The following is a 23,862-nucleotide window of genomic DNA, read 5'->3' on the forward strand; positions in this document are numbered from 1 at the left end:
AATCTGAGTGAAATAGGAGGTAATTAACTATAGGAATACACCATGTAAATAAACCTGGCTTACTTACATTTGAACAATCTAATTTCAGTAAGAAAGCTGAAATTTTTCAACAACATTATTGTTTCAGTCAAGTAGATTTCCAGCAGTCTTTTTATTTCAGTCTGAAGAAAGGCATGGAAGATAGGCAATCATAATAAGGCTGCCTATCAGCTAAGGTTGAAGGTGAATCTGATGCACATAATACACTGGATCAGAAGAAATGTCACTCGGATGTAAAGAGTTAAGGTTTTCAAGGAGTGACATCTCACAACAACATCTAGTAGGGAATGCAGAATATGCATTAGAACCTTGGCTCATGACTCTTATGAGAAACCCACACAACTCCATAGAACAAGGTTACAACACTGCACACTCACATACTAGAAGTATAATACAGAATGTATTTGGGCTGGTGAAATCATGGTTCCACTATCTAGATACATCTGGAGGTGCCCTGTCATCTTACATAACATCATACTCAAAAAAAAAAAAACAGGTGCAGCAGGGGGCCGCAGGACAGGGACTGCAGTTCCCAGCATCACAGGCAGGGCCAGCAGTCACAGATAAGAGGTCGGATGAGGAACCTGCAGCTGGAGATGATTCTGGCAGATGGTGGTGTGTACAGTATGCCCCTACACTGGTTGAGGCAGCAAATAGGATGTACAGTCAACACTTAATTAAAAAAACTGATAAAAGGCAAACACATGCCATGACATTCTTAGCAGCAGTAACAAGGGTTCATAGGTTAGTATTAGGCTAACTGTCCTTGTGGACCATTTTAAGCCTTGCCAATTATCCCATCTGAAACTCAAACCCTGCACCTTATGTTTGCAAGGTAAACACCTTAAACATTATGCCAACATCCCATCTGGTGAGTGCTGGACCAGTAATGAACAGATAATACTTGTTTGTGTTTGTGTACTGTACTTCATTAAAATCCAGTTAAGATGATCTATACAAGAATGTCATAACAATGACTGATATATGCAGCAAACAAAGACAAAACTAATCATGATCCATTAAAATGGAACACAGATATTTTACTTGCATCTGCATTATGTTGACAACCTGTGCAACAAGCATAAGCAACCCCTTGTAAAATGTGCAAGTTGGGAGGACAATAACAGCATCATCAGCACAGGTAGATAATCGAGTACAGCTATACAACCTTATAACTACAAATGAAAAGGCAAATAATTAAGGCACAGGTGGCAAATTTTCAGTCAAATAGTACCAAGAAAAAGGTATTCACCACAAACATGCATTGCCCGCTTACTGTGTGCACCAGATATAAACAGCCCAAGTCAGACAACCCTACGGGGATCAGGGCAACCCAACAGGGAACAGGACAATCTCAGCATCATCTGCACAAGGGACTGAGCAAGCTATTCTATATATATTACTGAAGTAAGCAGACAAAACAAAATTGAAAAGCAGTACATATCTTAATAAAAACAGGACATTTGACTAAACAAGCATTAGCTGGCCACTCTGTGCATCAGACATAGGCAACCTTAAATCACAGAAACATGCAAAAGGCATGGCGCAGTCATCATCATTTCAACAGAGTGTGTGTGTGTTGCGGGGAGGGGGTACAGGACTGCAAGCCTGACACAAAAGAAATACCTATGAGTGTGAGAGATGAGACACTGTCATGGTCAATATCTCTAGATGAAAAGAAGCCAGTTTTGAAGAATATTTGTGTGTGTTTGTGTGTGTGTGTGTGTGTGTGTGTGTGTGTGTGTGTGTGTGTGTGTGTGTGTGTGTGTGTGTGTGTGTGTGTGAACATACCTTCTTGGAGTCAATCTACTGATACCCTTTTGCGGTACTTCACCCTTGTGAAGACTAAGGGGAGGGTCTGTCAGCTCTGCAATTGGGGGACCCACACTACCCTGATCAACCATGTCCCCATCAACCCATCCACTCTCCAATGGTTTTCTTTCATGGGTATTCACAGGCATAATGACTGTGTCCATTCTGTGTGAAGGGGATGTGGGATCCACACCATCTTTGTCAGAAATATCCTCTGCAACCCCAGGCTGTGCCTCTTTATTACTGCTAGTCTCATCAGATGTTACCGATCTTTTAACATCAGGCACAGCGAGGACCACAGTGCTGGTACAAGACAATGCCTCACTTGTGAATACACCAAGAAAACAGAAAAATAATAGAAATACAATACTGTGGTTACAACATAATATCTACACCTGAATAAGTTAACCACACATGCAAATGTAAATAATCTTAGAAAGTAACACATATAACTAATGACAAAAAACGTATGCCCATACCATGTGCAGTTGGTTATTTTACCTCAATGTCAGATAACCCTGGACACACAAATTTCAGTAGATAGATGTATTCATACAAAAACATTACAAAGACATGCGTCTGGAGCATTTCTCCCCGGGCCTCTGCTGAAAATTGGTTTCGTTCCAATTCGGACTTTCTCTGTTAACAAATGTTAAATAAATAAAAAAATACAACTTAAGACAACTTAATAGAACATTTAAACTAAACAATTTATATATTTGAATGGTATGCCTGTATCATCACAAATGGAAATCCTCAGATTGTTCTTCACCTCTGCCCAAACATCCATCACAACACTGTGGAACTTCTCTAAGCTGCCTGGATTCCTTACAGTCAAAAGGAACTCCACCGTCTTGTAAGGGATAACTGCAATTACAAAGCTTTCTTTTCTCATTTCAAAAACACAATTTTGCAGGTCTAAACAGCAGTCATTGCAAATAAAAGGATTCAAAATCTTACTTGGAAGCAGTAGTTGCAAAAACATTACTTACTTTGAAGGTTTAAGATGGTTTTCATAAAGGTATCGCATAGCCAACAGTTGTATTGCCAGCAATGGTTTTATTTGGCAGCACTTGGGTAACCAGTGATCTTCCCTAGCATGATGAAAGTTCCATGGGTACAGGCTCTCCTTATATCATGTAACTTAGCCCCCACTGTGCACAATTAATATGCTAATTAGGTCTCAGCTCATTATCATTTCTGAATCACTCCATCTGCTTGATGTTCTGGGAAGGCTAAATATGGTGTATTAGTGGGTCTACTTCAAATAAACAAAAACCCCATACCTGAAGACAACATGACTGAGACAAAAACACCCAATCATCAATTAACCAACTCCTCACATCACCAAGAATTTACCAAGGGAAAGGAGGCAGTCGGCCAACAGTCGGAAGTTTGCCCTTTTCTCCACTATAGTGCAGTCTCAGAGTTGGTATATTTAGCTGGGGGAGTGTGGGGGGTGAACCCCCACACATTGGTGTGGTGGGGGTAGTGAAGCTCCCACTTGTCTGGCTTTGAAGTGTTTTGCTGTGTTTTTTGTGACTGTTGATCAGCTGCATCCTTTCCCTCTGTAAATTCTCTGTGATGTGAGGAATTGGTTAACTGATGACTGGGTGTTTTCATCTCAGTCATGTCATTTTTGGGTATGTGGGTTTTCATTTATTTAAAATAGACCTATATTAGTACCTGTGCAGTGATATGCACATGCCTAAGAAGTACAACAATGAGTATTATGTGACTCATTAGCGATTCTGCACATTCAATTACTTATTTAACACTCCTGGTAATGAGAAGTTCACTTACAGTGGCTGCGTTTGAGAGAAGAGCTTTACTCGGAATGTTTAAAGTATATATACTGAGTTAGGAGAGAACCTAGATACACACTGAAGCTAACACCTTTTAAGAATATTACATATCCAAGGATGACAAAGTTGTTGCAAATAATAGCATATATACAACTTAGAAAGGCAGAAAGAAACAAATCATACTCATGCCAAAATGTTATACATTTATGCATTTGCAGTTGCCCACCCCACTGCAAAACAATGTACCCAACACACTAGTCATAGGTGATTCTATAGTCAGGCACACTGATGTCTCACTCACCAGGCTAAACAAGAAGAAGGTTACTGTCAGTTGCCTGTCTGGTGCCAGCATCCGCCACATAACCCATGCACTCAGGTCACTCCACAACAAGTACATATATGACTCTGTCATTGTCCATGTTGGTGTGAATGACCTGAGACATACCTCCCTGGACTACATGAAAAGAGACATGGAAGAGCTCTCTGATCTTGTAGCTCAGGCAGGTATGACCCTAGCCCTGAGTATCATTCTTCCATCACCCAGAATGATACCACAGTACAAGGACAAAATGATTGACTTCAACAATTGGCTAAGCTTCTGGTGTCATTCTAAGGGGATCCAGTATCTGTCTGCTTGGTTTGACATGGCCGACAGACCACGACGCTTTGCCACAGATGGCCTGCACCTGTCGCCCCTGGGATTCCGGATACTGGCTAAGGCTCTTGCTGCCCCTATAGTGCCTTTTTTAGGCAGGGTTCAAATGACAAATTCACCACCGTAACAGGAACAGGCAAGCAGAAACTGAGGGTAACGCTGCTCAATGCTAGAAGTCTAAATCTCAAAATGCACTCACTCGAGGCACTCCTTAAAATGGAAAACATCAATATCTGTGCAGTGACTGAGACCTGGTTCAAGGCTCCAGAGAGCACCCCTGCACTACCAGGCTATAACTCATACTAAACTTTTCGTCCATGTAACCTGGACCAAAACACCAAAGGTGGAGGTGTGTCCATATTCATTAAGGATATCCACACCTCCAGGCTAGTTGCTCAGCATAATGCATCCTAGGTTATCCAAGTGCAACTAACTCTGGGCAAAACTGCAATCCAAATTGTAGCTTGCTACAGATACCCCACCATGCCCCAGGATTTCCACTCCTCTTTTCTTGATGTACTGGAAAATATTAGGGTTCAACCAAACACCCTAATAATGGGCGACTTCAACTACCCCACCATTAACTGGGAAAACTACTGCTGTACCAACTCCTTAGCTCAACGCTTTCTGGAATTCATAAATTCCAATGCCCTAGATCAACCTATCCACACCCCCACCAGGGGCAACAATATCCTATACCTAGTCATTACCAACATGAGTGACCGGTGTTCCACACCTGAAGTCAACTCCTCGTTGGGCCGATCCAACCATAAGCTTATCACCCTAGATATCCACATCCTGCACCCACCACCCATTAAGGAAACCACAGTAAAAAATTTCTCCAAAGCCAGCATCAAGCTTCTTAAGACAGAAGTGGTGAATGTCATGACACCCATGCAGATGGACAATACAGTTACAACTGCTGAATCCTACACAAATGCACTCTATAGGCACTTACACGAGTGCATGGATCGTGCTATCTCAAACAGAACCAAGACACTATCCTCCAAAAAAAGAAAGCCAATCTGGTGGTCCCCTGCCATAAACAAACTGTACAACAGAAGGAAGAAACTGTTGCAAAAGAGAGTAAAATCCCATGAGTGGAGAAGCTCCCTGGTCAGCATCAGTAAGAAGCTGAGATCCCTTATAAGATCCTCCAAATCTAGCTACGAAAACAAAATCACCACTAAATCCAAGGACAACCACAAAGCATTCTATAGCTATGTCAAGACTCTAGATGGCAAAACCCAGATCTGCTCTGAGTTACAGCACAAAGGCACGAAAATTACAGAACCAACTGATATTGCCAACATCCTGGCAGATAGGTTAAGTGCTAACTTTACCCCCCTCTCACCCCCTAAAGGGCCCATATCTATACAGGAAGAATGCAAAGTCCATGTAATCACAGCTACGCAGGTAAAAGCTGCACTCTCTAAAGCCAAAAACACAGCATCCATGGGACCGGACAACATCCCAGGCTGCGTTTTACATGAACCTCAGAATGAACTGGCTCTCCACTTAAGCACCATGTTCAATAATAGCCTTGCATCAAGCTTTGTGCCACTGAATGGCATACAGCAACAGTTATCCCACTCCAAAAAGGGGGAGCAACCACTGATCCTGGGAACTATTGACCTATTAGCCTGATGAGCCTGGTCTGCAAGGCCATGGAACATATCATCATGGAACTCATAAACAAAAGCATTGGTAACCTCCAAACTCTGGATCCCACCCACTTTGAGTTTGTGAAAGGCAGATCAGGCCTCCTGATCAACTTATTTGAGGCAGTCATCAAAGCCGTGGATGAGGGTAAGGTGGTTCACGCAGCCTATCGTGACCTCGCCAATGCTTTCAACACAATCCCCCATTCTGGAATTATAGCTAAACTCACTAAACTAGGTATAAATCCCTACATCACAAGATGGGTTGCCAACTGGATCACTGATAGAACCCACACTGTAAAAGTTGCAGACTCCAAATCTGACCTCAAAGCAGTGACAAGTGGAGTACCACAGGGTTCCGTCCTGGGACCTCTCCTGTTTGGTATCTACTTCTCTGAAGTACAGGCTAACACAGAAGGCCTCTGGCTAATGAAGTTCGCAGATGACTGCAAACTAGGAGCCATAGTCAAGTCCCCAAATGATGTGGACATCCTACAGAAGGGCCTCACTGAGACATATGCCTGGTGTCTGAGCCATGGCCTCAAGCTCAATGCCAAAAAGTGCAGTGTCATCCTCTTTGGTAAAAACTCTGTACCCATGAACTACCACATAGGCAGCAATCTACTTAACACCGAATGCGTGATAAGAGACCTTGGGACCCAGGTGGACAATAGTCTCTCCTTTGATAGTCACATCGCCACAGTAGTCAGGAAGTCCTTCTATGTGGCACACCTCATCATAGAAGGGTTCTCATCCAGGTAAAAAGAGGTCATTGTTCCCCTCTACTCATCACTCATTAGACCCATTATAGAGTACAATGCCCCTTTTGGAATGTACCTCACAAGACATCTGCAGCAGCTGAAAAGGCCACAGAAGTACCTCCCAAAGAGGATTACTGGCCTCAAACAAATGCCCTAAACTGACCGCCTTAAAAAACTCCAGCTTTACTCAGTAGCATATCGCCTACTCTGAGGTGATCTCTGCCTAACATATAAAGCTATGTCAAACCCAGAGTTGTTGGAAATGCTACACCTAAAGAAATCCCAATCCCTCTGAGCTACATGCACTAGGGACCTAAACCTTGTCACCACAATAAACAGGACACACTGGAGGGATAGATTCCTGTCCCAGAAACTTCTTATACTTTGGAACAAGCTACCCATCTATGTCAAGGAAAGTTTTTCATTAGCACTCTTCAAGAAAAATCTTGATGAGTGGGTGGGAAATAGGAAATACACCCTGGAGATCACTTCTGTGTCTCTGCTGGACAGTGGCACAGGAAAATAACTTTCTTGGCTATGGAACAGCTATGGAACCTTGCTGGCTAGGCTTACGTAGGCCCTTGGGCCAATAGCCTAGTACCTACCTATGAACCTATGAACCTATAAAAGCAATGCAATTAATTAATTTACACAAACTGAAATCTTATCTTGCAGACAGTCGTCTGTAACCTCCCATGATTTACCATTCTCAGTTGTGCAAGGATCACAGTAATACAACTATAATGTGACAGGACAAGTGACAACTGCTGGCTAACATGGCTATACTGCAGAATAAAGGGAAATGTCGTAAGTACAACTCAGCACATCTGCTTGACTTTCTCTAACTTTGTTTGTAAATGTTCAGGAGGTAAAACATGTTCATTATGTCAATGATTCATTGCAATGACATAGGTGGAGTGTTCAACACTTGTGAAGGTGCCATCTCTGTGAAAGTAGGGATCCATACTGCCAGCATTTTACTTGTATAAGGCCACAAAGTTGATAAATGATCACACTGATTTATGATTCATTTTTTTTGGCTTTATCCTTTGTGTGTCAGTTGGCATTGTGTGTTGGTGCCCCTCAGCAGTGTCCTTAAATGAATGACAGTTCACTTCTTATGGCAAAAACTCAAAATTTAATTTGGCACGTGCAAAGAATTAGCCATTATTTGTAAAAATAAGACTGGAGGGGGTGTGCCTTGCTCAGCAGTTTGGACATTACTGAATGTACAGAATACATCTGTTTTTCCTCAGTGGGTCAACGTGTTAATGAAAAATGTTCTGACTAACAGCACAAGCAATGCAGGGTTGAATCTACATTAGGGATAGTTTACTATTATTGGACATATACATGTGTGATCATGTTATTGTCCTTTAAGCTGAACTACATGTAATTTAAAGTGTTAATGTTGAAATACAATTGTGTACTAGGACTGCTAAACAAGAAAAGTGTGATTTGTATCACCTTTATTAGTCGTAACACTGACTATAGGGAAAATACGCTTTTTCTATGCGGTAGTAAGAATTAGCGATACAATGAATAATGGGAATATGAAGAGCAGAGCAACACAGCTTTCAAAATATGTTCAGACATTAATTCACTGGAACGTATTTTAAATAAACCAAGTGTACATTGTACTAATATATGCTGTGGAGAACATCGCCTCCTGTAAACTATGAATGGCGCCTTCCTCAATAAGTGTTATTTCATCAATACGTAATGATATCACTGAGAAAAACAGCTCATTGCACACAAAGTCAACAGTTCTAAAATTCTTTCTTATTCTTTGCATGACAGTTTATATGGCACACTATCAGTATGCATGAATAATTGTGGAAAACTGGGACTTCATGTTCTGTGGCAAAACATCAGAAAATAATTATGCATGTGCTAACCACTGCTTTGGCATGCATCAGTTAGCATTCAAGAGATTAGCAAAAATCAATGCAATGGAATTTTTTTCCACAGGAAGACATATTTGCCTAAAACTATTACTCCAATAAAGAAACACTAGAATTGAGAACACTTACAGGGTTGTCAGAGGGAGGCAAATATCCACTTATGTACAACATTGTAGACCACAACTTAGATCCTTGGAATGTCATTTCCTTTGTAGTGTTAAGAGTTAAATACAAAGTTCAGAATTTCATATTCTTTTTTGTCATAAAGTAAATTCCAAGGTGCTGTCGCTCACAGTTATTACCTTTTGATGTGCTACCAAGGCATTGTTTAGTACATAAGCAAAGATTACATAAGGATAGCCTGAATAATATTGTCATGGAGATTTTCATGTTAGATTTGTTGGTGAAAAGGTTCAGATTATGAATACTATTAACCATCCTGGAGTACAAGGCCAGAGGTGCAAAATATCATTTGAAATGTGACTGAGATATCAACATTAGCTAGCATTTGCTGGAGTCAAAGTGGATCATTTGTATATATAAATATATATATATATATATATATATATATATATATATATATATATATATATACACAGTGGATATAAAAAGTTTACCCATCCCTGTTAAAATGCCAGGTTTTTGTGATATAAAAAAAATAAGACCACAATAAATCATTTTGAAACTTTTTCCACCTTTAATATGACCTATAACCTGCACAATTCAATTGAAAAACAAACAAATCTGTTAGGGAAAAAATAAAAAAAAACATACAATAAGCTGGTTGCATGAGTGTACACACCCTTAAACTAATACTTTGTTGAAGCACCTTTTGATTTGATTACATCTGTCCATTTTGATACAGTAATATATGAGTAGACATACTATACATATGCAAATTAAACAGACTTGCATGAATAGCTCTTGCAACGTTGCATTAATCACAATTTCAATAAATGTAGATGTCTGTGGGTTCAAATCCAAACAACAGCAGTTAGTCTGTATTACTTATATTTATTATTCCACAGTCAGCAATTTAGAATAACATTATACTCCATTCAAATATATGTTTCATGAGTTGTAAAGCCTAAAGCAGTTTCTTATAGTCACACTGTGTATGGTTTCACATTTGTATGTGGATGCGACAAATGAAAATATTTATTTGGGAATATATATGGACTGGGATATTTTACAATTATATGATATTTATGATATTTTTCTCTGTTGCATCTCCCCCACCCTTGTCTCTCTCCCTCTTGCTCTCCTTATGACATTTGGACTATACTTGTTGTAAATGACAACCAGCATTGGGAGCTTAACTGGCCCCAGACGCTTGGGCTGCCCTTCCTCCTCAGAAGGCTGTGGTGGCACCAGCACAGGCAACCAACACTTCTGGGTCACAGCCTGGCAGTATTGTCTCCACAACTCCTGCACTATCTGTACTATCTGCACCACCTGCTTTGGATACCAGTGCCCCAGGGGCTAATGCACTGGTGCCAGTGCAAGGGGCAACTGTGTCACCCGACAAGAGCTGACAGGGCCAGTGGAGGAGATCATGGAGGGGGATGGATTGCCAAATTTCAGTCCCATGTGGCACTGACACAGGTGTCTCTGAAGGGAGACAGTGGCGACAGTTCAGAGGATGAGGACTTGATTCCCACTGTATTAATGCTGATTATGATTTCTACCAACCTCTTGTGTCCTTTACCATCTTTGACTGTCTTGCATATGCCATATGTTTGTGTCTGCTACCTAACTTATCCTACGTACCTACCCCTTTAATTCCTAGCTTGTTCCCTACATTCCCCTCTGTAAAAAACAAAAATGAAAAGGGAACCTGCTCTGCAAAAAAAAAAAAATTACGGCCCATACAAAGCTCTCCAGGTTTTATACGTGTATGTATGACACACCTCATTTGGTGCAATTGGTCACACAACATTATTAAATTACTTGCAGCTTCACAGTAGTGCCCTTTATAAAACCAAAAGTTGTAACTACTGTGAAGCTGCAAGTGATTTATTTCCTGACGTGGATTATTCCATTTTTATCTTCAGCTGTGGTCTAACCATTGGTCTTTTCATTTTTTTCGCTTGAGGTGTATACCAGGCGTTTATCCAGCTTTTGTTTTCTTTCATGTGAACATTATTAAATTGTTGTCATACATCCTTTATGATGTGACTATCCAAATTTCTCAGATTCTTTATACAAATATAATGCTTACTTGTGAAGAAGTGAATGCTGTCACATCACCATCCAGTATATATCTTATTATAGCCCTCGGTGTCCTAACCTCTGATTTCTCCCTGTTTTCACCACTGTTCTACCAACCCCATTTCACACCATTAATATGGTCAAAAAATAGATTTACGTACCACACACATGACCAGAAATAGCCCATAAACCAAATTCCCTATTTCTGTTCTCAGCATTTGCTCTATGCTTGGCATTGCAAAGCACAGCTGCCTGTACTTACATAATGGTAAGTGCCACTTACCATTTTATGGTAAAAGCTGATGAATTTCCCTTTGGCTGCATTAATATGGTGCCCATCCCACTGCTGTGCTTAGCCCACTGCGTAACAGAAAGCAGTACTGATGGTACTATGAGGAGGCAGTTATTATCATATGCAACGCATGCTCCATGGTTAGTTTACACTTTATGGGATTTTTCAATTCTCAGTACTGCTGTGAAGTCTGATGCACACACTGTACTTACTTTTCTTATGTTACCTTCAACTATGTGATTTCTGCTAGATGAATTATGAATTCCTCTGTGGTGTGCTCAGATAATGCTCAGGACTAGAGGATGTTGATTAATATTGGCAAATGTTCAAAACCAGCACTGTCCACAACATCATTTAATTTTTTTCCTATAACATTTTACCTGGTGAAGTTCTGGCTAGATGTGTTCCTCCCCCAGCAGTTATCTACTTATTTTTTGATTAGTCTGCTAGTAGCCTACCCTATTTGCTCTCTATTTTGAACACTTTACTCTAAGCAGTATGACAGTTTTAATAATGGCAAACAAAAGATTTACACAACATACACATGGGCAGAAATGGATCAGAATCAGAAATGTCTGTATGTCTGTACTTATCATTTGCACAGCAATTGGTATCAAGCAGCAAAGCCCACTACCACTTAAAGTTCTAAGTTCAAAAACCTCAAAACATAACTAGACATGCACTACTACTTTGCCATCAGCCAAGCAAGCAAACTTGGCGCATTGCTCCTCAGGAAGTGATTATGGCAGACTATCTACCTCATAATATAAATGATTGTGGCAGTGACACACATTACTTTTCCAAGCGCTTTCCCATGAGCTGCTACAATTGCAAAGACAGTAATAATAGCGAGTGCAGTACATATGTTTTGCATGCATGATTTGTAGTTACCTTGCACACTGTACACACATCACAGAGACTTGTCAATAACAAACAAAAAACAGAAGACTTTTACACAATGATCTTGAAATAAATAGTCAGGAATGTATGGGTGGCACTCCACTGGTTAACATCTGTCAATATCACCCATCACTTAACTGGTCAATACACAATAATGTGACAAACACATATAGCATTCATGACACAACTGTTAATGTGAATTATGTGATGTATGACATTGCTGCAGTATGTTGTGAGTTGTGATCAACACTTGTTTTGTCTGTCTGCCAGACCATATTGCCCATGGTGTCAGAAGTTAATACAGTTCTAGAAAGTGTGGAATTAGAAAAGCAGGTATTCAAATCCAGTTACTGTGATGTATATGAATGTGTCAGCAAATACTGACAAGGAGGATTGGCTTATTCAATAGACATGATGTATATAATAGCTCCTAGAGGTAATATTTACACAGGGAGAGTAATCCCTATTATGTCATTCATATGCCTTGCCAAACATTGATTGGGTCATCGCCACAAAAGTGCTGTCTGACACTTACAATAAGACTTATTCTTCTTTGGCATGAGCAACTAATACACATTTCTATAGGTTGTGGAATTAAATAGGCAGGTGTTTGATTCCAGCAATGTTTAACTAATATGAGTGCGTATAAATAGAGTGAAAGGTAGGACCAGCTTATCTAACAGCTGTGATGTCTGCACTTCCACTCAGTTTAAATATTTACACAGGGAGAGGGCTTTCCAAATCTTTCACTCCCTTTTAGGTCAGACATCAGCCTTGCAACACAATGATGAAGCCACCCATTCAAATCTGTTCTGTCTGATATTTATAATGCTGTTTTTCTTGTGGCTTGAGCAGCTAATACATGGTTCTGTAGGGTGTGGAATTAGATAGGCAAGGATTCAAATCTGGCAATGTATATGTACTGTATGTGTGTAAGAGAACAGTAAAGACAGGACTGGCATACTTAACAAGTGATATGGAAAACTCACACGTGTGTTAATACTTACATAGCTAAAAGATTGTGAGCCCTCAAACAACATTTTATGAGAGGCGTAACCATTCAATAACATTGCTTAAGTCATTCCATCAAGTGTGTGCTTTCTGACACCTCTACATATGATTTCTTCCATGGCATCAGTAGTTAATATGCTGTTTTATAGATTGTGGACTTAGGAAGGGGGTTCTAATCTGGCAATGTGCACACACACACACACACACACACACACATATATATATATATATATATATATATATATATATATATATATATATATATATATATAAACAATACTGACAGTACTGTCATACTCAATAGAGGATGATATGGCTGACTCTTACTTGTTTGAACACTGACATATTTTTCAGCCATCAAACTACATTTTAAGGGAGCCAAAACCATTCCAACATGCTGCTGATATAATCCCTTCACACATGTGCTTTATATCACTTCAGGTAGGATCTGTTCTGCGGCATCAGTGGTTAATACATAGTTGAATGAACTATGCACTAAGAGAGGCAGGTGTTCAAGTTTTGCAAGGTATGATTACTGAGTGTATACGAGAATGCTAACAAGCAGGCTTGACTTCTCTAACAAAATTAACATTTCCAGTTCCACTTATTTGGAAACATTTACAATCAGAGAGAGAAAGGTCAGGCTTTGTACTCCCTTTAATGGAAGCCAAATGCATTCAAAAAGACCACTCAGGTTATCCCTTCAAGTGTGTATTGTCTGACACTGTCATCAGTTAGCGCACAGTTTAAGATGTACATTGCATATGTTTCTATCCAGTAGTATTATTTTTTGACAATATAGTTGTAACAGACATGAATGGCTTATTAAACAGATCTTGATGTGTGACATGTTACATAGTTGGCACAAAGTATCATAGGACCTGTGTTATGATATTTTGTTATGCATTTTGGAGGCTAGATTATGTTAGTCCAACAATTGTTGTACTTCCTGATGAGCATGCCCAGTATAATAATGTATTTATGTATTGCATTTTTCATAGCACGACTGTTAGTAAAGTACATAGGTAATAAATGTTAGCTAGCTATTGTCATTTCCCATTTCATGGCAAAAACTGTTACAAATTTGCTTCCAGCAGGAATGCTGTGCTGCCACCCATGAAATGAAAGTAGTGGCCAATATGCAGAGGACACCAGCAATGCTAAAGACAATTTACAGCTGTTGTATGTGGAATGCAGCAGTATCCATAGTTCAGTGACAACTGGATGTGATGGTGCAAATGTCTATGAGGCATATTGTGTCTTGTGATCTAGGTCTTAAGGTGCGTTGCACAGTTCATTAGATATTTTTATATCTAACATGATAATAAAAATAATTTAGATGTGTACTTTATCATAATATGTTAAATGTGCATGTGTGGCAACAGGAGGTAATACACAGGTAATACTATGTTTACATAGGTACATGTTTTCCACTCAAATAACATAAAATAATTTGAAACAGTGCATGCAACTGATGTTCTTATATCAGGCACACTTGTATTGTGTTTACTTCTCATGGAGGTAATTCTTACGAGTAGTCTTTCTATCACACTTTTGATCATCTCCATTGGCATTTATTGACACACACACACACACATACACACACACACACACACACACACACACACACACACACACACACACACACACACACACACACACACACACATACACATAACAGTTGTTAATTGACTTCTTCAATATGACTTGTGCCTGCGAAGATTTCAATCTTAATGATTTTTTTCTGACATATCCCACTTCTCCATGTACATACATCTCCTCTGCTATATCTTGCAAATCTACAATAATATTTAGTCCAGCATAACTTGCTATTTATTTTCTGTTTAACATGACAATTCCATTTCTGTGGAATATCCTTGAGCATTTCACTGTATAATGATTTGGATATGTTCTCTGACTCATTTTCCAACCCTCACAGTGTGTATGTTGCTACCACAACTGTTAATGTATCCACTGTTACTACTTCCATGGATGATATGTCCAGGGTTTCCATAATTTTATGAATTTGTCCACCCATTTATGTATGTACTTTTCCATTATTCCTGCATTGGTAGTTTGATACATATCAGCCATACTTTTGTTATTGCATGTCTTTTCAGACAACACATGTTGCACACACATCACATCACAGTCCCCTTACCTATGACTAAGTTGTCTTCCTTTCCCTGTATCTCCATTCACAGCCCTAGGTCATCATGGAACAATGCAGTCCCATGTTGCAAATCATATTCCTGGTGTCTAGTGGTTCCCTCCATTTCCTAGTCCTGTACTGTGTTAAGTGCCATTATAGCACATGTGTAGTATCCCTAGTGACTTGTGGTTCTCCATAGGTTCATAGGTTCATAAGTAGGTACTAGGCTATTGGCCCTAGGGCCTATATAAGCATAGCCAAATGGTACCCTGGCTTTTGCCATCCAAGAACATTATTTTCCTATGCCCCTGTCAAGCAGAGCCGCAGAAGTGATCCCTGGGGTGAATTTCCTATCTCCCATCCAGTCATCAAGATTTTTCTTGAAGAGAGCTAATGAGGAGCTTTGTTTGATATAGATAGGTAGTTTGTTCCAGAGTATGGGAAGTTTCTAGGACAGGAATCTATCCCTCCAGCATATTCTGTTTATTGTGGTGACAAGGTTTAGGTCCATAGAGCGTGTAGCTCAGAGGGATTGGGATTTCTTTAAGTGGAGCATATCCAATAGCTCTGGGTTTGACATAGCTTTGTATGTTAGGCAGATATCGCCTCTGAGTAGGCGATATGAAACAGAGCAAAGCTGGAGTTTTTTGAGACAGTCTGCATAGGGCATCTGTTTGAGACCAGTAATCCCCTTTGTGAAGTATTTCTGTGGCCTTTCCAGTTGTTGTAGATGTCTTATGAGGTACATACCAAAAGGGGTGTTGTACTCTATAATGGGTCTAATGAGTATTGAGTAGAGGGGAGCAATGACCTCTTTTTTCCTGCTTTTGTGATGAGGTGTGCCACGTAGAAGGATTTCCTGACTACTGTGTTGATGTGATTATCAAAGGAGAGACTACTGTCCACCTGTGTCCCAAAGTCTCTTATCACATTTTCAGTGTTAAGTAGACTACCACCTATGTGGTAGTTCATGGGTACAGAGTTTTTACCAAAAGGGATGACAATGCATTTTTTGGCATTGAGCTTGAGGCCATGGCTTTGATACCAGGCATCTGTCTCAGTGAGGCCCTTTTGTAGGATGTCTACATCATTAGGAGTTTTAATTATGGCTCTTAATTTGCAGTCATCTGCGAACTTTGTTAGCCAAAGACCTTCTATGTTAGCCTGTACTTCAGAGAAGTAGATACCAAACAGGAGAGGATCCAGGACTGAACTCTGTGGTACTCCACTTGTCCTTTGTCTGAAGTTGAATTTAGAGTCTGCTACTTTCACAGTGTGGGTTCTGTCAATGAGCCAGTTGGCAACCCATCTTGTGACAAAAGGTTTTATACCTAGTTTAGTGAGTTTATCTATAATTCCAGAGTGGGGGGTGGTGTTGAAAGCCTTGGCGAGATCTAGATAGGCTGTATGAACCACCTTGCCCTCATCTACAGCTTTGGTGACCGCTTCAAAGAAGTCTATCAGGTTTAGAGACATGATCTGCCTTTTACAAACCCGAACTGGGTAGGGTCCAGAGTTTGGAGATTACCAGTGTCATTGTTTATAAGTTCCATGATGATACATTCCATAGCCTTGCAGACAGGCTCATCAGGGTAATGGGGAGGTAGTTCGCGAGGTCCATGGTAGCGCCCCCTTTGTGGAGTGGGATAATCATTGCTGTGCGCCATTCAGTGAGCACAAAGCCTGAGGTGAGGCTAAGATTTAACATGGTACTTAGGTGGGGTGCCAGTTTGTTTTGTAGTTTGTGTAGAATGCAGCCTGGGATGTTGTCAGCTCCCATGGATGCTGTGTTCTTGGCTTTGGTGAGTGTGTTTTTTACCTGTGCAGTCGTGATTACAGGAACTTTGCATTCTTCTGGCATAAAGATGGGCCCTTTAGGGGGTGAGAGAGGGGTAAAGTTAGCACTGAACTTATCTGCCAGCATGCTGGCCATATCAGTTGGTTCTGTATATTTAGTGCCATTGTGCTGTAACTCAGAGCAGATCTGAGTGTTGCCATTGAGATTCTTGACATAGCTATAGAATGCTTTTTGGTTGCCTTTAGAATCAGTGGCAATTTTGTTTTCATAGTTAGCTTTGGAGGATTTTATAAGGAATCTCAGCTTCTTACTGAGGCTGACCATGGAGTTTCTGCAAACATGGGATTTTACTCTTTTTTTGCAATGGTTTCTTTCTTCTGTTGTAGAGTTTGTTTATGGCAGGGGACCACCAGATTGGCTTCCTTTTTTTGGAGGATAGCATCTTGGTTCTGTTAGGGATTGCAATATCCATGCACTCGTGTAAGTGCTTATAATGTGCATTTATATAGGATTCGACAGTTGTACCTCTATTGGCCATCAGCATGAGTGTCGTGAAGTTTGCCACTTCTGTCTTAAGAAATATGAAGTTGGCTTTGGAGAAATTTTTTAAGGTGGTTTCCCTAATGGGGGTGGGGATGGGATGTGGATGTCTAGGGTGATTAGCTTGTGATCTGATCTGATGAATGAGGAACTGACCTCTGGTGTGGAATAGCGGCTGCCCATGTTGGTAATGATCAGGTCTAGGATATCGCTGCCCCTGGTGGGGATGTGGATAAGTTGATCCAAGGCGTTGGAATTTATAAATTCCAGAAAATGTTGAGCACAAGAGTTGGTACATGAGTAGTTTTCCCAGTTAATGGTGGGGTAGTTGAAATCACCCATTATTAGGGTGTTAGGTTGTACCCTAATATTTTCTAGTGTATCAAGAAATGAGTAGTGCGAATCCTGTGGCATGGTGGGGGATCTGTAGCAAGCTACAATTTGGATTGCAGTCTTGCCCAGAGTTAGTTGCACTTGGATAATCTCGGATGCATTATGCTGAGCAACTAGCCTGGAGGCGTGGAGATCCTTAATGAATATGGACACGCCTCTGCCTTTAGTGTTTCAGTTCAGGTTAGGTGGCTGAAAGTGTGATATGAATTATAGACTGGTAATGCAGGGGTGCTCTCTGGAGCCTTGAACCAGGTCTCTGTCACTGCACAGATGTCAATGTTCTCCATTTTAAGGAGTGCCTCGAGTGAGTGCATTTTGAGGATTAGACTTCTAGCATTAAGTAGCATTACCCTCAGATTTTGCTTGCTTGTACCTTTTACGCTGGTGAATTTGTCATCTGAACCTTGCCTAAAAAAGGCACTATAGGGGTGGTAAGAGCTTTAGCCAGTATCTGGAATCCCAAGGGCGACAGGTGCAGGCCATCTCTGGCAAAGCATCGTGGTTTGTCGATCATGTCATCCCAGGCAGACAGATACTGGATCCCCTTAGAATGACACTAGAAGCTTAGCCAATTGTTCATGTCAGTCATTTTGTCCTTGTACTGTGGTATCATTCTGGGTGATGGCAGGATGCTACTCAGGGCTAGCGTCATACCTGCCTGGGCTACAAGATCGGACAGCTCTTCCATGTCTCTTTTCATGTAGTCCAGGGAGGTATGTCTCAGGTCATTCACACCAACATGGACAATGACAGAGTCATATTTGTACTTGTTGTGGAGTGACCTGAGTGCATGCGTTATGTGGTGGATACTGGCACCTGACAGGAAGCTGACAGTAACTTTCTCCTTGTTTAGCATGGTGAGTGTAACATCAGTGTGCCTGACTATAGAGTCACCTATGACTAGAGTGTTGGGTACGTTGTTATGCCTTATGGGCTGTGGTTGAGTGGCACACTGAGTTTGTGGGCTATGTGTCATTTGGCTTGTGATGGGGGGGTTGGAGGTCACTTGCGTTTCTGCTATGGACATCCCTGTTGCTCAGGTAGATTTTTATTGAGAGCCTCCGAAATGTAGGTGTGTGTGTTTTGTGTTTCTATGTGTGTGTTTTGGTGGTGTAGGTTTTGAGTGACTATGTGATGAGTGTGGTGTGATGCAAGTGTTTACCTTCTCTTCTTGACTGTCTACTCCAGTCTTGGGTGAAGAGAGCTTTGCTTCCAGTTTCGCTATATAAATGCATCTCTCACAGGTTGTAGTGTTGGGTGGTAGGAGGAGAGGGTTGTCTGTGTACATGAGGTAACTGCTGCATTGTCCCAAGATGCGCAGATTCATCAGGTAGACAGGAGAAAACACCAGGAGCTGTCCCTTAGACATGCCTGGATTTATTAAGTACTAAAAACTGTTTTCCTCTAGACAAGTGAGGAACGTTGAGTGCTGCAGTAATTTGTAGCTTATTTGGTGCTTACAATGAGTTCTGAACAAGTGCTGAGCTCAAAGAAACAGATCTGAGTGCTGAAACTAGAAAACTGGCTACTTATAAGAAACAAAATTAAGCTAGATGGCTTCCCTCCAACACAGAAAGGCTTTGGGGCTCAGAAGCTTACAAACAGTCCTGGATACAGCAAATCTGTATCTGGACTAGATGACTTACAGGAAAGGCAATTTCCTTACTAGTTTAAGTGCTCTTACAGCACAGGTATAGGATCCCTGGTGGCTAGTGGTCCTTTCCCCACCTCCAATCCCCATAGTAATTTCTGGATTGTTTCTCCCTGGGCATCTGCTGAAAATATGCTTCATTCCAAGTTGGGCTTTCCCGATAAACAAATGTTAAATAAATAAATAAATAAAGTGCCATTATGGCAAAAGTGTAGTGATTAGTGGTTCCCTCCACCCCCCGATCACCATACTAGAATAAGTCCTGTTAAAGCACAAGAGTAGTATCCCCAGTGGCTAGTGGTCTACCCAGCCCTGATCCATACACCAGTGAAAGTGCTGTTATAGCAAAGCTATAGTATCCTTGGTGGGTAGTGGTCCCCTCATTACTGATCTCCATACTACTTTAAGTGCCAGTAGAGGTACATGGCCTTTTGGCTGGGTTCATTATCAAGATGTGGTAGGACGAGTCATACTGAGTTACATGTCCAAGCAGTTTCATGAATTTCTTGTCTCATAGATGCTTTCCTGAAGGCAGTTCTAGAACAGAGAGAGCACATGGATAATTAGCATATGCCTTTCCCCTGGGCAGCATCATTAGCATACAGCACAGCCATGGAGCCAGTCCTATGAGCTGCTGCACATATTCATGATGGAGCACAGAGATGTACCATATTAGGCCTGTATCTGAACTCAGAAGCTTACTACAACATGTAAACAAGGTGTACTCATCATTGTTGCTTTTATAAATTCTCACTATGTGTCTGCTTAGATATGTGTGCTCAGTGTATTGAACAAGCAGTACCTTGGTTGCAATATTGACACTTCTTTGTGCATTTATGGTTTGTTTTTTGAGCAAAGTAAATTAAATTTGCAGCCATTTCTTGCCACTAGCAACCATAGGACAGAAAAATGCAGGTAGCATTACTCTCAAATAGCAAACCAAGGCTCTTCCAGCTCATGCAAAAAACACTACACATCATGTTTGAGCTTCTCTCAAACTGTTCTTCTGCTACTACATTGTTGTTATTAGTTGTGCTACTGTCACTTCATGGATCCTTTACAGTTTGTGTCATGTTTGAAAATATCAGGGAAAAGCAATACCACCTGAGACATACAGCAGTGATGGACATTTTTGCTAAAATTATGCTAGTGGTAAGACTTCACAACAGATAACCATGTGACTGCCTCTAATTTAACATACACTGCCAACATCAATTAACAGCATAACACAAACATTATTTTCATTGAATAATTATACTAATAAATTATACAGTTCCAGCTAGCAGATTGCTGATCTGTGGGCAATATTTCCATTTGATGCCCCATCCAAGTCCATACCAGACAAGTGGATTCTTCAGTCATAAGCCAGTAAAGTCCAAAATTCAGCTACCACCCTGATTGCATTAAATGGTTTCACTGTTCATGACATATTCACTCTAGTACAGGTAGGGATGACAGGGTGGATGACTTAAAGGAAGCAAAAATGCAGGACATAAGAACTATTTAAAACAACAATAGGCATGTTAATTTTGTAAATTTCAAGTAATAATGCCCCAGAAATGACCCCATCCAGCGATGAATACCCACAATATGAAGGAAAATCAGGGCATGAAATGAGTCCTTTGAACACTGAAAGTGCTGCATGCATGGCCAAAGCATATTTTTGTTTAATTTACTATTCTGCTAATCATTTCCAAAAAATCACAGTGATGCTTCTTCTAAAAGCAAAACTGAAAGCTGTTAGATAAGGTTATTTCAGGATAACAGCATGATGGTTTTGTGGAAGTTCTTTTGAACAGTGATTTTAATTGTTTGTCCTTAATGTTCACTTTTTTTACTATAGTGTATATATTATCATCAACCTAATGTTTTCATCATCATGGCAAGTCAGGCTCAATAGATATAAAAGTCCATTTTATATCTATATATCTTTATCATCATCTCTATCTATCTATCTATCTATCTATCTATCTATCTATCTATCTATCTATCTACCTATCTATCTATCTATCTATCTATCTATCTATCTATCTATCTATCTATCTATCTATCTATCTATCTATCTATCTATCTATTTACCTCAGTATGTACAAGTTTACCTCCATTATAGCACATGTGTAGTATCCCTAGTGGCTAGTGGTCCCCCAGTCCCTGCTCCCTATCAAAAAAGATCCCCCCCCCAAAAAAAAACAGCATTTTGGGAATCCTGCACCCCAAATTCCAAAAAACCTGTTCCAAGAGCAATAAAGGTTGTCCTCCCACACAAATCCAGAAAATTAGAACCCACCAGCGAAAATGTTAATACATTGGTTTATTTACACACCACACAAATAAAATCTAAGCGCTTTCGTCTCCCTTCGGAGACTTCTTCAGAGACAGATTAGAACCACAAAACACATCAATTTATATACATCAACTAGAGGGCTGGTCAATGAACTAATTGGTACGCACATTTCCTTCATTTCCTTCTGAAAGTAATATTCACACTGTTTTCTATTGTGTGTAAGTTGACAGTTTTCTGTTCGGAGAACAGTGAATACAGCCTTTAAAATCAAAAAACTATAAAAACGGCTGTGTAAAGGTTAGAATAAATATGGATGTATTAAAATACATTAAAATATATTGAAATGTATTCAAAATATAAATAAATAGCAATTAATATACCATGTTATATTACAAAAAGGAGAAAGAAACAGTATATCACATCAAAAACTTCAAAACAAAAAAAAATAATAACAAAATAATGATAAACAATACTACCAACTCTTCTGAGAATTAAATATATATACATGTGTATATGTATGCACTCATATGTATATGTACACATATGTATATATGTGTGTATACACCCATAATGTAAATATCAATAAGTATCAATAAGATAAATACACAAAAAATATATATAAAAAAATATTATATGTATTCTTTATAAAACTTTATATTTATATAATAATAATTTAATAATTTAATAATAATTTATTAATTAATATAATGTAATATATCCACCTTTCTAAAATGTATATTTTTATGTACATGTATGTATCTTCATTAAAAATAATAAGTATGTTCCTAACTTTTAACAGCCCTCTTAGGGTCAGCAGCAAAGATTTTTAAAACAGGAGAAATAGATATGTGGTCATTAAGACCTTTCCCTCCACTTGCGTCCAGACGCAATTGCCACATCATTTCCTTATATTCTAATTTTGTTTCCCAATCACCGCCTCTATCCAGGTGTCCAACTTCTTCTAATACCCAGAATTTAAAATTAGCCTCCTTGCAGTTCATCAAATGCCTGTATAATGCATTATTTACATTTTGCTTATTGATGTCCCTTACATGTTCGTATATCCTGGATCTTAGATGTCTCTCAGTTTTGCCGACATAATATTTTGAACATGCCTTACAAAAGGCCAAATAAACCACACCCTGAGTATAGCAGCTACTATAATTTTTAGCTTTCAAAGTAATTCCTATACTTGGTAATGCCAAATCCTTTTGTTCTGCAATAAAGGAACACTGGGCACACCGATAAGGTTATTTCAGGATAACAGCATGATGGTTCTTTTGAACAGTGATTTTAATTGTTTGTCCTTAATGTTCACTTTTTTTACTATAGTGTATATACTGTCATCAACCTAATGTTTTCATCATCATGGCAAGTCAGGCTCAATAGATATAAAAGTCCATTTTATATCTATATATCTTTATCATCATCTCTATCTATCCATCTATCTATCTATCTATCTATCTATCTATCTATCTATCTATCTATCTATCTATCTATCTGTCTATCTATTTACCTCAGTATGCACAAGTTTACCTCCATTATAGCACATGTGTAGTATACATAGTGGCTAGTGGTCCCCCAGTCCCTGCTCCCTATCAAAAAAGACCCCCCCCAAAAAAAACAGCATTTTGGGAATCCTGCACCCCACCATATGGAGGCAGAACTGTCATCCCTTTTCTTAGCTAGATCTTTTTATAAGTATCTTAATTTAATAGCTCATCAGATTGCCCTGCTTTCCAAACTAAGTAGCTCTATCTATTTATATTTGAATAGTCATTTAGTCACTTAGATCATGCATCTGTCACCCAGGATGATATCTGGTGCTAGATAACTGATTGGAATGTGGGTTAGGAAATATTAGAGACAATAATGAGGCTCTAAATGAATTTCCCAGGTCGTGTTTACAGAACAGGCATAATACTGAATGTCAGTATATAAGGTAGGGCTTTCATGGATGAGAACAAACAAAAAGACTAGACATTGAGCAAGG

At 39.7% G+C, this 23,862-nt stretch overlaps 1 long non-coding RNA gene across 2 annotated transcripts in view; it reads right to left on the reverse strand.

The window, feature by feature from the left end:
* LOC122793636 overlaps positions 1-23,862 on the reverse strand; it is a 576,122-nt gene that overhangs the window by 25,661 nt on the left and 526,599 nt on the right. The window lies entirely within an intron of this gene.

The sequence above is a fragment of the Protopterus annectens genome, chromosome 2.part0 (assembly GCF_019279795.1).
Source record: "Protopterus annectens isolate FY-2018-M chromosome 2.part0, PAN1.0, whole genome shotgun sequence".
Classification (NCBI taxonomy): domain Eukaryota; kingdom Metazoa; phylum Chordata; order Ceratodontiformes; family Protopteridae; genus Protopterus; species Protopterus annectens.